The following is a 12493-nucleotide window of genomic DNA, read 5'->3' on the forward strand; positions in this document are numbered from 1 at the left end:
ATTTCTTGATGCCTGTTAATATCAGTGCTAACATCCTCCGTCTAGGAGACCATCTCTCAGAAAGCTCTGTGGTGTTGTGAGATGAGACAAATGAAGTTCAATCACGATTTCGTTTGAGATGTCTTGACTCATGCCCCTTCATACCATTCCAGCACCCACACAGCAGCATCAGACCCCTGTATTTGAGCCATAAATTAGTTTTGCACCCACTTCTGATGTTTCCCATTCTCTTCAGGGGCTGGTAACCAGCCTAGACCCTTTGGCCCCCTGGAAACAGAGACTTTCTCTTCCCCTCCCAACCCTTTCCCCAAGCCGGCCCCTTCGTTTGCAAACATCCCAGTTATTATTATTTTGTGCCCACGAGGTAAAGATTTCTCTTTTTTCCCTCCCCTCCCTTTCTCCCCCCTCTTTGCTCCTGCATTCCTGCCGAAAGCGTGCGGGGTGGCATCCCCTGTCCCAGCCTCCCCTCCGCCGCCCCGTCCCAGCTGCTGGCCTGCCGAGAAGGAGTCGGAGGTGGAAGGGGGGGGATGCCTGGAGCGGCCCCTCCTCCTGCCTCATAACTTCTTCTTCCAAGCGTGCAGGGAGTTTCACTGCAGCCTGGCCGACGCGGACGCCCGTTTCTGGGGCCGTCGGACCCTCTCACCCACGGGGAGAAGCCAACACGCGGCAGCTTTGCCCAGGTAAGCAGCACCAGCCGCCTGTAGCTAGCTGTCCATCCCTCCGTCTGCCCAAGTGTCGGGTTTTGTATGCTCCGTCGTGGTTTTTTTCACTCTCCCCATTCTCGGGTTGCAGTTAAATGAACCGTGGTGCAAAGGCAAGAGAGCGGGCTGGGGGCGATGGGGATGAGGAGGCTGCAAATTACCTCCCAGCTTCGGGGTGCATTGCACAAGCGAACGCCTTGCCGCTGTCTCAGAAGGTCCTGAGATGCCCAAAACCTGTCTGAAATCTGTATTTTGGGGTGACTTTGCACTTCCCATGATGGGAGGTGGCTCAGGGGCATCAGTTGGTCTTGGAGGCAGGGAGAGGCTGTGAATTAGTGCTGTCGTGTGCAGCACATGGTGGGTTGTTTCGGGGTTTTTCTGAGGCTTTCTGGGAGGAAGCGAGTTCTTGTTGCCTCCTTTGATGCACCAAGGAGGTCTGAGCTTTGCAGTGGGCAGAATCTGATGCTAGCAAACTTCCCACCAGTGGAATAAGGAACTATATTTTTCTTCTAATCTTGTTTAGTTGGGTTGTGCGGGGTGGATGCTGGTAAAATAGCAAGTGCTGAAAGCAAGTCCTTGATCAAAGCTATAACAGCAACAGAGCAGACCCCCCTGGGACTGGTTGTAACTCCAGACAAAATGAATATTTCAGCAGGTTATGGGAGAAGCAGCAGAAAAGGTCAGTCTGGGGCCATTCCTGGCTGGGGAAGTCGGCTGATATCAAGGGGAGAAGTTCTATACTTCAGGGTGGGATTCTGCTTTCCTACAGCTGGGCCAGACTGGGTCTGCAAAGGTTGTAGCATTGCAATGAATGCAGTGAGCGCTCGGGTGCAAACAACATACAGGCAGCCCTGAGTTGTGGGTCTGCTCCTTTCCTGACTCAGCAGCGTCACACAGCCCAGGCTTTCTTGCCTCAGTAGCAGCAGAGGTTACGGTGACTGAGATCCTTCAGCATCAGTCCACCCATTCCCTCCTCCCCCGTAGATGCTGAAACGATGTCTCGCAGGGAACAGTGGTGATTAACAGTTTCGTTTGGCTGCTCTCCATCGCAGGCCCAAAATAATGTAATTTCTGCTTGCAATCAAGAATTACAAGAAAGTGCCGTTCTTCCGGGGAGAGAAGAAAATTAGCCACCAGGCAGATGATTCATGGGGTGTCTGAAAAGTCTTTGTGGCTCTGACAAAGAGGTTGGTTTTTTAGGATGGATTCTGCAGAAATTGCTCCATGCATCGTGTTATTGCATGCGTCAGGAGGAGCAGAAAGGGGACGGATGATGGTGTTTGGGCTCCCCTATGCTTCTGCAATGTGGCCCCTTCTGCAGACATCTCTTCTCCAGTGCCCCAAGCAGCGTCAGGTCAGGTTGTGGATGGGGAGATGTGTTGGGTCAGGAGGTGCTTGAGGTTGTGTTTGAAGGGTTGGCACGTGAATATGGGGACATATTCCCACCTGTAGGTCCTGGCACTCTCCTCAGCCTGGCTGAGGATGTGAGGTTTATACAGGGCAGGACTGGGAACTGGGGTGATATTTCCTCTCTGGAGGCTGTTTGAATGGCAGCTGCTCAGGGGTTTCTCACTGGAGCAGCTCTGTCAGCTCTCCCTGGTCTTAAATATTGGTGCACTGGGGGCTCATGACTGGAAGAGGGTTTATGTGCATGAAAGCTTGTCTGCTTTTTCCACCTGGCTTTCCCAAGCATGGCTTTTCTCATGTTTCAGCTATTCTCAGATCTCCCCGTCCCAAATAGCACCTCCCTGACAGATCTGTTCCTCTGACCCTGCTTGTTCCAGGTAGTGGACAAGAGGAAGAGTAGAAATGCAGCACGACATCTCCAACTCCCTTGTCTGGTCATGTGGACCCCTGCCCCCAGGCAATGACGCGGGCATGATGTCCCCTTGCCTATAGGAAAGGTCACGCTGTCGCCACCCAGGGCTTTGCAGCCACGGTGGGGAGCAGACCTGCAACCACTGCCGGAGGGAGCCAGAGCAAAGGTATAATTCTGGGCTATTTCAGGGCTGCTTTGGAAAAGGACTTCCCCTGGGGAGAGCATTTTGTAGCTGGCAGGGACCGGGACTGCTCAAACCGGCAGCGCAGGTCTGTGTAAATGAGAAAGCCCGTCAGGTGAGTGGGGGAAGGATGGATGAGTGTAGCAGTTTGCTGGGATGAGTGATGTTTTGAGCTTGCTGCAGCGCCAGGGAGGTGGTGCAGGTGATGGTGAAGGGTGGGTGATGTGCTCATCTCAGGCCTCACCTTCGAGTGGAAGGAAGGCAGTAAAGAAATTAATGTAAAAAGTGAGTGATTTAGGCTCAAATCTTCCCATGGACCGCGTTGGTTGGCTGCTGAGGGCTCCAGCTCAGGGGCTGGGTGCTCTTGGCCCTTCTGGGGGAAGATGCTCTTGCCCTGGCTGGGGAGTGGGTGCCACTGGCTCAGCCTCTGCAACTCTCTGTCCATAAATCCTCATTTCCCCTGTGTCTTGAGGGAGCACAGATGCAGCAGCAACTTCTGAGAGAGTGCAAGGAACAGAGAGAAACATCCAAAATGGGTTTAGCTGCACCCACGGCAGCTTTGGTGGGAGCATCCTGCGGTGCCCCAGAGAAGGGAGTGGTGCAAGTGGGCCAGAGTCACCAGGACGTCCTGAGGCAGGGGCCAAGCTGTGACCTCGTGCCATGGATAAGTGCTTTCTGGGAAGGTTTCACTGCTGCCATGGCCTGATCCCTCCTGTTTGTACAACTTGCCCACCAACGTACCCCTCAGCACCTCATCAACTGATTTTGTTTCTATAGTTAGTCAATAAAAGCCTAACCTGTCTAGATGGATACTGAGAGCCAGTTCTCTCTTCCTTAACCATTAACACCAGTTTATGGTGGGTATAAAATACGATTGCACCAGACAGCACATTCGTAGAGGTTAAAAAAAAAAAGGCATATAATGAAATGGCAAATAATGCCAGTGCTGTCTGTTCAGGGAGATGTCTGTCTGTCACAACACACTTGCTTCAGCGCCCCAGCAACTCAGCCAGTGCTGCACATGAGACCTGGGAGACAAAAATAGGCCAAATCAAGATGCCTATTTGGTTGCACCATTTCAGCAGCATGAAAATGCTGGGGAAATATGGGAAGGTGCATTGGGAAGTGTTTCAATGGCTTAATAGAAACTGAAGCTGAGATTTATGGTGACTCCAGCCCTTTCAGCAGGGCCTGTCAACACAAGAAGGCAGCTGGTATTTGCACTGTGAGCATGTCAAGAGACTACAGAAGAGATTCAGGGCCCGACCTCATCATAGGAGGCTTTGTACAGGCATAGCCCCTGTGGGTCACCTTTTACAGTGGGCTTGTGGTACCCCACTGAGGTTGACTCCTGACCGGGGCAGGAGGCATAGACTTAGGCTGTGGGTCCTGGGGGGGGTGTCTCTGTGGGGTTGTATGGGGTTGAGGGAGCAGATTAGCAGGGTCAGGCTGCCTGCAGGGGGTCCTGATGGGGGCATGCAAGTCCCATGCATGAGTCCTTCTTCCCTCACTCACTCCTGCCGTGCTCACCTGTAGTCCTTGCTCTGCCAAGAGTGAAGCAGATCGGCTGGAGGCAGTGAAATAGCATCAGCCCAGGCAAGGAGGATCAGCTTGGAGAATTTATCCTGCCACAAAACCAAGAGGCTCCCAGGGGATGCAGGGTCTTGGGCTGGGATCTTTGTTTTCATTGTCCAGGTTCCCAGTCCCCTCAGTCATGCTAAGGAGCACTTTGCAATGTGAATAACCTCCTGGAAAACATCCAGCTTGAGTGTAAGTAACCTGAGAAATGCATACCTGGCTGCCAGCCAAGCAGTCAATCCATTGATCAATTGACTTCCTAACCCTCTGTTTCCACACCCCAACCCCCCACCCCACCCCCATCTATTGATCTCCTTGTCTGTAACATCCACCTGGAAATATTGCCTTTGACTCTGTGGATACATAATCCCGCAGGGTAGAAGTTTCACTTTCATTATGGGAGGCCAGATTAACAAACCCCAGGTGGCTGTAGGGTGAAGAAACTGCAAATATCCTTAAAGCTGTGAGACCTGTTCAGTGGGCAGCTTGTGTCTCTGTGCCAGGTGTGCTGAGGGATCCCCCCTCACCTTGCAGCTGGAAGCAAGGTGGCTTGTTTCAAAGCTGAGCATTAAACTGGACAGAGGAGGTAGAAAGAAGTTGAAGTTGGTTTCGAGGTGTTTCCTGATTTTGGGAAGGTACGTGGTGACTGACCATGATTACTTGCCTCTCTTTTAGCTTTTTCATTTCCAAGTGTATTATTCATTTTTTAAGTAGGTTTCACATGGTGATGCTTCTCAGCTGTTGCATGCCCAGGTGATGCTGTGAAAGGCTGCATTAGGATCAGAAGCCCAGTGGGGAGGCTGCTGGGGTTGAAGCAGAGCCATTTGTTTCATGTAGACTTCCGATGAGCAGTGATGTCCAGCAAAACTCTCCTTCAAAGTTATCCACCCCAAACCTTCACTGTGCTCTTGGCATTTTTTGCAAGGAGAGATTAAGGGTGAGCAGCAAAGGTTTGCAACAGCTATGCAAGCAAAAACATCAATCCCCCCAAACTGGGTCTCTTGGAGAGGAAGAAAGAGACTGCCTGGAGACGATCTTCACAACCACAATCCTACTGTAACTTTCTGCATGGAAAGGTTTCTAAGTTTAGCTAAGAAAGTATTTTTATTATTGTTAATGTGAAAACCTGATGTGTGGGGAGTCGCCATGGTGCGGAGAAAAAGAAAGGAGGATCTAGCTTTCATTTCCAGGACCCATAAAGTATTTTTCTGCTTTTCTCCTTGGTGCTTCTGAGCTGAAATGCTCCATCCAGTGCTCCCAGATGCTGCTTGGATAGTTTCTGCAGGTGGAAGATGGCAAAAACAAGCCCCATTGGACATGATTCTGCAAGTTGTCCCATACTAGAGGAAGAGCTGTCACCTGCCAGTTTTCTCCAGCTACCTTTTCATCACCTTGCTGCCCTCTCCCCAGTGGGGAATGGCCAAAAAACCCAAGGAGGTCTCTCATCCATGAAGATTTGTCCTTAACTGGTTGTTTCCATCAGATCTGAGCAAATCCTAACCTGTGCTTTGCTCTATGTTGTATGACCTCGATGTGAACCACTGCAGGAGTTGCAGAGGAGGTTAGTATCGCTGCGGTGGAGCCTGATGGATGGGGAAGGGAGGGGTGGAGCAGAAACCGCTCCATGCCACATCTCCCACCCAGGAGGAGAGTCCTAGCTAACCCATGCCATGCTCTCAGGAGACCTATTGAGATGTTAATCCAGCTGCTTTTATACATGCCCCTGTCTCCCCACCATGTTTCCTTGGGAAACAACAGCTCTGGGGTCTAAACCTTGAGTTGGTGAGACTTGGGAGGCCAGAAGCCCTTGTGGGTCACTGCCTTTCAACAAACCAGGCACGTTCAGCTGGGTGTCGAAGCGGAAAATAGGCTTCCTCCAGCTCTCGCTTCATCTTCTTTTATTGAGCAGCCTCACAAGATTTACCCCCCTCCTCTCCCCATCATCTCTGTTAAACATTACTATGCAGTGCAACCCCTTTAAATCAGGAAATCAATGGTATTTATTAAAAAAAAAACCAAAACCAACAAAACACTTTCTCAAAGCTCTTGCTCCGAGAGAGGGAGGGGAGCCATTTACCCATTCTGCAAGGAGCAGCAGTTTCTCATGATTGCTGACGCTGCTGTTTAAACAAGCTCCGCGCTGCAGCATGCGGGTAAAAATGCTCCTTGGAAAAGGTTGCTTTGCTTTAAAATCCTTCCATTTCATGGCAGAATTGCCTGGAGCTGAGGGGGAGGTCCTCCAGGAGAACAACGTGAATCAATGCATCTTCAGAAAGCGGAGGGGAGCTGCAGCTCTGAGGACGTGGTGTTTGCTGGGCCTCAAAGGAGGTCTGTTGGCCACCAGAGCTGTCACCCCTTGCTTCCATCACTGTTACACCACCACCACCAGCTTCTGCTATGTGGGCACCCACATGAGGGAGGCCCTAACCTGTGCTCCTGTAGCTTCTTCCTGGGTCTTCTGGCTTCCTTCTGGGATGTTCATTTTGGACACACCTTGACCCAGGATGGTGCTGGATCGGAATTCAAACTTTGGTCTAAAAAGCACATGCGACCAAATGTAGGCACCTGGAGCATCAGGGGATGGTTGTCATGTGGGCAAAATCACATTCAGCTCCCCATGGAAAGAACTGCAATGAGAAGCCTTGGCGGGGGGGTTGTGGTCATCTTTGCTGTACAGGGACCATCACGTTTTCTCCACGAAATCTGCGTGGTGGCTGAATGCCAGGGACCCAGCATGGCTTTTTGGGGAGCTCAGCTTCCATCCTCTCTTCTGCCCAACCTGCTAGCCCTGGGTAAGCCGGTAATGGGCAGAACTCGGTTGTGTGTTGGCCAGTTGTTACAGCAATAGGGGCCATGGGGAGGGAAACCATGGGAGCTATGCAAAATGCTCTCCGTAGTGCGCTGATGATGCCTGTGTCCTTCTCTTAGCTGAAATTAAGTAGGCTCTTGGATCCACCCTGCATTGCTGTGTCATTCCAGGAGAGCTGGTGAAGGTGTAGATACAAACACATCCTGGAGACGGAGCTTAAATTACCCAGTGTTATTTACATAGGGTCTGGAAAGTCATGTGGCAGCTCTGAGGCTGGAGGGGGGGGGCGTTCTGGTGGATTCATGTGCTCTTGTCCCTCCTCTCAGCAACCAGAGTGAGAGTCCAGCTGCAATACTGGGCTCCATGGTGCTAGCACCATCGTGTGCCAGTGAGGCTCTGAGCCCCAGCTTGCTGCTCTTTCTTCTCCTGAGAGGTCCATGTGGCATGTCCTGGGCAGGGGTGCGAGTGGTCCCGGGGGACAGAGGTATCTTGGGTAGGGAGCACCTATTGCTGCAGGGCTTATGGGTTGCTTTTGGGGCCAAACAAAAATCAGATCACTTCTTGGCAGCCCCTTCTACTAGATGGTCTGAGGTTAGGGATCTCGGGAACCAGAGCCACGCGGCAATGCACCCTGCCCTGACTCCCTGGAGAGACCAGTGCTGGGGCCTCTGCGGCACATGCGGCATCTGGCACCCAAGATCTTGGAGCAGGAGAGTTGCATGGTATGGAGGAGAAACCCGAGATGGGAATTAGCTGGGTAAGCATCATGTTGACACAGATGAACCAAAGGCCCACTGATTATTCAACTCTCCGTTCATGTAGGAGTTTCATGAGATGGTAGCTTGCTTTCACGGTGTTGTAAAGTTGCTTATGAGTGCTGGGCTGAATCAACTGACTCAATGATGGGAATGTAGACCCCAAAGCATCAGCGGGTGGGCAGGAAAGACAAAACACATTCATGCACCACCTAGGAGCTACCAAAATCCCTGCTGACCACAGGACTGCTGGTTGGAGCCTGGTTTGGATGTACTGTCTTCTTGTTTTGGTATCAGTTATTGGTATTTTTAAGAATTTAGGAAATCCCATTTTTCCTTTCCTCACCATGTGGCCAGAACATCGCTGTCACTGTAGTGAAGGGGATCTTCCAGAAAATGGAAAATCCTCTATGAAAATGACCCCAAAGGCATGTGAATGTCCACACGAGGGGTGCAGCATGAAATGGGTGGACATGGCCATTCCCAGCTCACACCAGCTGAAGGACCTGAGTATGTTCAGCCAGAGTTAGTGCCCCCAGTCCAAGTAATTAATTCTAAATGATTTGGAGTATGTTAGCATAATCCTAGTTTAGCCTGAGAGAAGGTGTCCAAGGGGCTTTCAGAAAGACTGGGCACAATCCCAGGCCCTTTGGACTTGAGCTGAACTCTGGTTTTTGGTACCATTTTGCACCTCTGCTTGCAAAAGGGAGCATCTCCTCCCTGTGGATTGGCCCCTCTGGCATTTCAGGAGTGTGCCTCCAGCTACCAACAAGTCAATGCGTTCATATTTCTTTACAAAAACAGCTTAAATTCTGTATTCAAGGGATTTAGAGAGAAATCAATTAGCATAAAAATCTATTAACTCCATTTAAAAAAGAGACTGTAAACTTTTGGCCCCAAGGTTTATTTCTGTCAAGCAAGGAACAACCCGTGTTTAACCAGATATTTCCTGCCATCCACATCTACCATTTTCCTTGAGGTTTGAAAATGTCTTTAACTCCCCTGCAGCAAATGATGCCTAATCACAGGAGACGAGCTGCAGAAATGCCCTGACCAGGCTTTTCCATGTGAACATTTCACAAGCAAAGGAGAGAACCGGCATTTCCCCGACAGCAAATTATGAACACGTTTGCTTGCAAAATGGACAGAGCCTGTAACTGACACCAGCTATTGCATCTTCATCATGTCTCCTGAGCATAGACTGCTTCTGGACGGGCTGCTGGCACCTTTTTGGAGCTGACAGTGGTTGTGAGCTTTGCTCTCCACCTCTGTGAGCTGTTAGGATTTACTCCATCCTTTGCCTCTTTGCTGGTGTCTTAAGCTACAAGCCCTTGTTGTTGTTTTCCATCTTGCCACCAAAATTCGGTGGTTTGAATCTGTCCTTTGCTTTAGTTGATGCAGTCTGTGCCTTGTTTTTCCCCATCCAAATATAGTGCAAAATTATGTATAGATGTGCTGGGATCTCGGTGACCTCTAATGCTGATACCATCAATACCTGGACCATCTCCATACCCTTCTCCTGCCAGTCTCTCTGGTGCTTCCACATCCTGAAATTCCCATTAATTCTCCATTCAGGCCAATCTCTGTATTTCAATTACACATCTCAGCGTGATCTCTTTGCGAGGCTGCTGGGATCCCTCGCCGTAGGATTTATCATAGAATCACAGAATGATTTGGATTGGAAGGGACCTTTAAATGTCATCTAGTCCAATGCCCATGTCATGAGCAGGGACATCTTCAACTAGATCAGGTTGCTCAGAGCCCCGTCCAGCCTGACCTTGAATGTTTCCAGAGATGGAGCCATAAAGATGATCAGGGGCTGGAGCATCTCCTTTGTGAGGAAAGGCTGAGAGACCTGGGCTTGTTCAGCCTGGAGAAGAGAAGGCTGAGGGGGGATCTCATCAGTGCTTATAAATACCTGAAGGGTGGGTGTCAGGAGGATGGGGCCGGGCTCTTTTCAGTGGTGCCCAACGCCAGGCCAAGGGGCAACGGGCACAAGCTGGAACACGGGAAGTTCCCCCTGAACATGAGGCCAAACCCCTTTGCTGTGCGGGTGCCAGAGCAGGGGCACAGGCTGCCCAGAGAGGCTGTGGGGTCCCTTCCCTGGAGACATTCACCCCCCGCCTGGACGCGGCCCTGTGCCCCTGCTCTGGGGGTGCCTGCTCCAGCAGGGGGTGGGACGGGGTGAGCTCCAGAGGTCCCTGCCAACCCCCACCTGTCTGGGATTCTGTGATTCTGTGGGGCATCTACCACCTCTCTGGGCCAGTGTTTCACCACCCTCAGCATAAAAAATTTCTTCCTTATATCTGGTCTTACATCTAGTCTGATTTCATTGATGTGCCTGGCAGTGCTCCATGAACAGGAGCCCTGGGGAGGTGGGCTGTGTACAGTGATGTCTAGTGAGGTGAGATGTAGCTGAAGCCTTAGGCTGGAGCATTCATAAGGAGGTGCTCCTGTGGATTCTTTGCTGGCTAATATATGGTTGTGCTCAGTTTGCAGTCTTTCAGAGGGAGCTGCAAATAGGATATCTTTCCTCTGTCCAGCTGGCTGTTTTCAGGAGACTTTTATGAAAACATCCCGGACTTGATTCCCTCTGTCAGATTTGGCTGAAATTATTAAGATTTTGTTAGGTTGTGAGGCAGAGGGTCTGTCTGCTTGTGTGATATTTGCTATGGCACAGCGGTGGGTGTTGGGATGTGGATCTGCACAGATCCCCCGGGAAGGCTGTGCATGCCCAGACCCAGCTCTGTAATGTTGTTTTTGTGTCCGTATGCAACAGGCATAGTTGTTTGGTGGATGGAGTTAGCAGCATCTGGCATGGGTGATCCTGGGGCAGGAGATCCAGCTGGAGCCACAGGCAAATGGGAGGCAGGCACCAGCCAGGTGGGACTGCGAATCCACTGGGTCTCATCCCTTTTAGACAGACCTTGCTGACAGGGGTTATTTATTTATGCCAAAATTTGTTGGGGAAAAATAAAAAGATAGAAGAGTTTATTGCAAACGTATACACAGGAAGAATAAATGGCGGGGAATGGCCCAGCCTCTGGCACTACTGCAAGTATGTAAGACCTGCTCTTTTTTCCCTCTCTTACCCTCTTGCATCTTGCCAGGCTTCCCACAGCTCTGTCATCTGATCCAGGTGAGGTAAAGGGAGAACCTGGTCCATGAACTTTATGAAGTTTGGAGGCAATTTGTTCAAGGAACTGTAAAACCCGGAGAAGTTGCCCCTATAAATTATTTACCGGGGGCAGTAAAAGATCAAGGAAATTGCTGGGATTCCTTGCAAAACCCTGAAGTTTATGGGGTTGTTTCCTTGCACCTACCAGATTTCTCTAAAGCATTTTGTAGCAGTTTAGGAGGTCTTTGACAGGGACTGATGGCAGCCAGTGTCAGCAAAGGTCAGATAAGGCTTGCTGGATTTAAGGTTTCTAATATGGAATGTATATAATGAGCATCGTGGTGGCACCTAAGTGAGCTGATGCCTCTAAGTGAAGGGAGCTGCCCTGAGCTGGACAACAATGGTAGCGCAAATGGCAGTTGTCCATCAGCCTCATTACCCAAAATATCATGTCCTGAAGGACAGGGCACATGGAAGGAGCAAACGCAGGTGTGGTCTTGGCCCACTGGTGGGCTGTGGATGAAGGGAGGTGTTGGAGAGAGTGTCTGGAAGCTGCAGAGCAGCTCTTCACCCTGATAGAAATGGCCCACGCTGCCTTTTCTCATCTAGGGCTGGTATTTCATACTCAGGTGAACTCTTAAATGCAGTGGGATTTTGGAATGAATCAGGAAGGGGAGAAACAAGAGAGAAAACGACTCATTTTCCTTTCAAAGTCAGAGAATAGCGCCCTTAAATTGGGGATCATCTGTAATGTGGATGTGCTGCAGTCATCAATCAAGGACCCATGCTGGCAACACAGCAGTAGGAGTTGGGTAGTTTTTCACCCCAGTTGAACATCTGTAGCTCACTGCTAGAAGGCAGATCATAGTTTTAACTAAAATTTTAAAAGTATATGCAATAAAATTTAGATATATTCAACATGTCCAAATATATAACATGTAAATCTTCAGCACGTATGCACACGTGTGTGTATGAATTAATGTCTGCCAGGAAATGTCTTTAGTTTATGACACCCAGATTGTGAAACCCTTTTGCATCCTTTTCCTCACCTTTGCAATGTGAATTCAAGGTGTGGCTGTTCTGAGCTCAAGCCTTTCTACACCTGCAGGGTCTTCGCATTTGCAGATGTTAACATTTACTCACTGGAGGCCTGGGGCTCACCATGCATTTTCTTTGCCTCTGCAGAGTCTTCTAGGATTTATTCCTTGTATGACTATTTTTCTATTGCTATGTTAATGTGCATTTTTTACTGTATTTGTTCCGTGCTGAAACATTAAACAATGTCAGAGCTGGGGGGGGCGGGGGGGAAGAAGAATCACATATCAAATATTTATCTGCAAAAAATATTCTTTGGCTTAGCTGCCTGAAGTGACTGCAGAAACTTAGACTTACTTTTTGTTGCTTGGGCCATTTTTAATGTCCTCCATATGTGTGAACTTGGGCAGCAAATGCTGAAGATTAAGAGGTCCTTTAATCCTGTTCTTTGTCCCTTGCTGGCTCCATATCGCTCTCAAGGCATCACCACAGCAGTA

At 49.9% G+C, this 12493-nt stretch overlaps 1 protein-coding gene across 10 annotated transcripts in view; it reads left to right on the forward strand.

The window, feature by feature from the left end:
- The first annotated feature begins 495 nt into the window (after positions 1–495).
- LOC142051929 (collagen alpha-1(VII) chain-like) overlaps positions 496–12493 on the forward strand; it is a 120540-nt gene continuing 108542 nt past the window's right edge. For 4 of the 10 annotated variants that reach the window (XM_075081710.1, XM_075081700.1, XM_075081701.1 and 1 more), the window contains exon 1: positions 499–680. The gene's annotated coding sequence lies outside the window, so the exon portion shown is untranslated. Of the gene's footprint in view, positions 681–12493 lie in introns of all 10 variants that reach the window. The other 6 variants (XM_075081706.1, XM_075081708.1, XM_075081707.1 and 3 more) reach the window with 3 other exon arrangements.

This window comes from Phalacrocorax aristotelis, chromosome 1 (assembly GCF_949628215.1).
Source record: "Phalacrocorax aristotelis chromosome 1, bGulAri2.1, whole genome shotgun sequence".
NCBI classification, from domain to species: domain Eukaryota; kingdom Metazoa; phylum Chordata; class Aves; order Suliformes; family Phalacrocoracidae; genus Phalacrocorax; species Phalacrocorax aristotelis.